This window comes from Microtus pennsylvanicus, chromosome 22 (genome assembly GCF_037038515.1).
Source record: "Microtus pennsylvanicus isolate mMicPen1 chromosome 22, mMicPen1.hap1, whole genome shotgun sequence".
NCBI lineage: Eukaryota > Metazoa > Chordata > Mammalia > Rodentia > Cricetidae > Microtus > Microtus pennsylvanicus.
Window position 1 is genome coordinate 27,793,566 of NC_134600.1, and position 3,957 is coordinate 27,797,522.

The following is a 3,957-nucleotide window of genomic DNA, read 5'->3' on the forward strand; positions in this document are numbered from 1 at the left end:
AGAAACTACTACTGCTGCTAAGTTGTTGGGAAGCCGTGATAGTGCCTTCTGAAGGCAGGGCTGTGGAGTGATGCTAGGGGCCTGTCCTTGCCATGATTAGTGCTTGGCTACAAGGTACAGGGGATCAGTGAAAGGGAACTTGGCCTGATAGACCACAGCAACAGGCCTGTCAAGTCAATTCTGTTCCCACATCTTGGTAAATGACCTGTGTGTTTTCAGGGTCACCGCATGGTTTGAACAAGAAAACGCATAGTAATTTAAGTAATTTTTATATGACTTGGGTTTTCATTTCACATGTATTTAAAGTTTATGCTATAGGAAGCCTGAAAATCCAAACTCAGGGAAATACAGAACAGATTCGCTTGGTATCTTTAGCATTGATGGGACTATTCAGTTGCATGTTTATCTGTCATTCACAAATGTCTTATCTGTTAATACATTTACAAAATGGATATAATACAAAAAGAATGGTGCAGAAACATCATATTTTAAACTCTTTTCTCAATTTCCCAATCCTTGACTACTGAACTCACTCTCTGGAATTCTGAGTTTCCTAAAAAGTAATGAAATCATTTGAAACCGTTGTCTTTGAAATACATTCAACTAAGTAAATTGTTCAGCAATAATTCTTAGCCAATATTAATAATATTCAGCGTTCTGTAGAAAATGAATAAGGTGAACAAGCTGGATAGAATGATCCAGATTAATTCAGGTGCTTTTAATTTCATCCTGACAAGTGATATTTCTAGAAGAAATGTGTGTTTGGTTCACATTCTAAAGATAGACCCACCCGTGGCATTAACTACTAATAACTCTAGATTTGCAACAACTGTTTGGCTGCAGACAGGGAAACATGCCTCTATTCTGTGGTTTCTAATGTATGTATATGATATGTGAAATAATAGACATTGATCCAAGGAACACGGTTTCTTATGGTTTCAAGATGGAATTTTGGGAAAGCTCTTTGACTTTCAAAGGCAATTCCATTAAGGCTAAAAGTGCATTGAGTCAAAGAATAAGGAAACTAGTTAAAATATAGATTGCAGAAACACTTCTTTGCTCTCAGAATTTGCTGTTTTCATTGCATAGTTGAAAATTATATTCATAATTTAAATGTGAATCAATTATTTATGGTGAGGTTACAAAGAATATGAAGCAATATCTGATAGAAAATGTTTTCTTTTGTAATATATTTTGTGCTAGGTAATTCTCTAAGTTATTTGTTGGGAATAAACATCATTTTGGAAGATTTATTTTCATTGTGTATATGCATGTGTGCATGTGTGGATATGTGCACATGAGTACAGATACCAGAAGAGGCTCCAAAGTGAGTCAGGCCTCCTGTAACTGAGGCTACACGCAATTGTGAGTCTCCAGACATGGATTCTGCAATCTAAGGTTACGTCTTATATAAGAACAGTTTATTCACTTAATCACTGAATCATCTCCCTGCCTCCAAGGTTAACTTGAAAATGTTCTTTTAGCATACATTCAGACAATACAAGGTATTTCCTTCTGATTCATGATCATAGTAAATTTTATTAACAGATTTCTTGAAGAAACATCTTTTCATCCTCATGATAGCATAAGTAATTGATTCAAATGCTTTGGCATGAAATAGTAGCTGGATATATATATATATATATATATATATATATATGATTTTTGATAGAATTAATCTGACAATAAAAATGACTCAATAAGAACGTAAATGTGTAGTCACAAACTAAAAAATAGAAAAAGGTGAATTAAGAGAAATTTTTAAAAGTGAAAATTAGCTCTCCCATGGAATTTAGTGACAACTCTTATTATAACCTGCTTTGAGTGCTACCTGGTATTTATCTTTCTACTGGTTTGCCTTTGAGCCTGCTGCACCTTGGATGGAAGTTATATACACAAAAGGACTTACAGTTGCAAAGAACTTGCTGAGGATATCCAACCCAAATAACACATGTACAACCTACACCTATACCTAAGGAACAGGGAACATCCCAGAAGAGGTGATTTAAAGATTCTAAGAGCCAAAGAACAGGTATGTCTTCTGTGAAATAGTGTCATCAAGGTCTCCTCCCAAAAGCTGATCCCAGAGTTAACTTTTACCAAATGCTCAGTGTAGGTCCTATTATGAAATAAGCTCATAAGACCATATTTTGTTTTGTATTTTGTCATGATACTTGCTTAGGTTCGGTAATTAAACCTTTAAGAAAATCTTAGAAATTTTAAAATAGATATTAAATATATAGAAAACATTGAAAGAATGACTACTATAAAGAAAAAGAATAACTATAGGAATGAAAATATGCACAAGCAAAACAGAAGACTAAAATAGGATTAATTTTTTGAGAGGAAAATTAAGCTTAGAGGGTGATAAAATGTTAAATTAATTTTGATTTATGGTTCTTAGTAATTTATTTATGGTATTTCAAAAGCATATATATATATATATGTTGGACATATTTTTCTGGAAGACTGTTACAGTGGAGTAGCAGGGAATATCATATTAAAATATCCAATATAGTGAGGGATATTTATACTGAAAACCAATGATAATATAAATACATTATATTTATAAATACACTTAGGTGTGTCATAAATGAGAGTTCACATACAGAGCGCTCCCATTTTTAGAATTGTTCACTGTGTGATTCTGCCATATCTCTCGTTTTACAGTAGAAACGTTCCCAGTGCCTATGAACTGATGTGACATTGCCATTCTTTCCTTGCCTTCTGTATCATTTGCTTCCGTTCCACTTAAGCTCCTATAATCATCTCTTCCTTCACAGACATTAAAGTCTTGGTGTATGATTTTATTACTAAATAAGAACCAGCATGCCAAGGTCTCATGAAATACGAATGAAATGTGTAGTGAAAAGCTTTCTAGATGTAAGGTTATGAACAGGACCCCATCAATAATAGACAGTAAGGAAACAGAGGATTTTAAAAGTTTAAAATATTATAAGACAGCATGAAGAACAAACCGTGAATCATGCTACTCTGATAATCTGATTCAAATCTACTCTATTCCATAATTCTTAGAATGCATTTACTTAAAATCAATTTCAGAGCATAATTGAAATGCCATAAATGCCTGCCTAAAAGCAAATTTGATTGACACTGTCATTTTTCAATCATCACGAGAATCAAATGACTTAATGGAAAAGAAATTTTAATTGGCTTGTAAATTACACAATTACAAACTCTCCCTGTGAATCTAGTTAAGTGTGTGCTTCTCAGACAGGCCTGGCCAGAAGTCATTGGGCAGCATGAAACTGAACTCTAAGGGAAAGAACTATGGGCCCTGGAGGAGAGCATTTTTATTTCCAGAGGTTAGAAATGGAGCGTGGTACTATGGAGCCTAAAACAAAACAAAACAAAAGCCCAAGGCTTCTTTCACTCCTTGGCACAGCTACACAATGAAATATTGCTCCTGGGGGAATAAGGCAATTGCTTCCTTCTCTTCTAGTAAATGGCTCAGCTGCTGGCCTTTCCGAATGCCTTTTACTTTATAATTTATAAATCTCAATACTGGTGATGGTACCCCAAATGTTCTTTTTATTCTTCTGCCTCTGAAACTGACATTACCCAAAAGAGAAAGCACACCAGATTGTACCTCAGCGCTTCCTGCATTTTGGCCAGCACTAAAGGTCCGGCGTCATTTTCCAGAAAAGCTAGATTTTATGCCTATGATTTCTTCCACATCAGACAACTGGTTACCCTGAGAGGCTGACGAATTCACTTTCAGAATTGACTTTCCAGAGGAGCAAATACAGTGTTATTCTCTTATTTTCTTTCAACGATCGGATAAATTTAAAATTGTTTTAATTATCTCACATTCAAAAGTTTTTCTAAAACTTTTAACATTTTTTGAGATTATACTAAAATTTATCACCTTCCAAGGCTATTATGTACCCTCTCTTTGCTCTCTTCAAATTCATGGTCTCTTTTTTCTTAATTGCA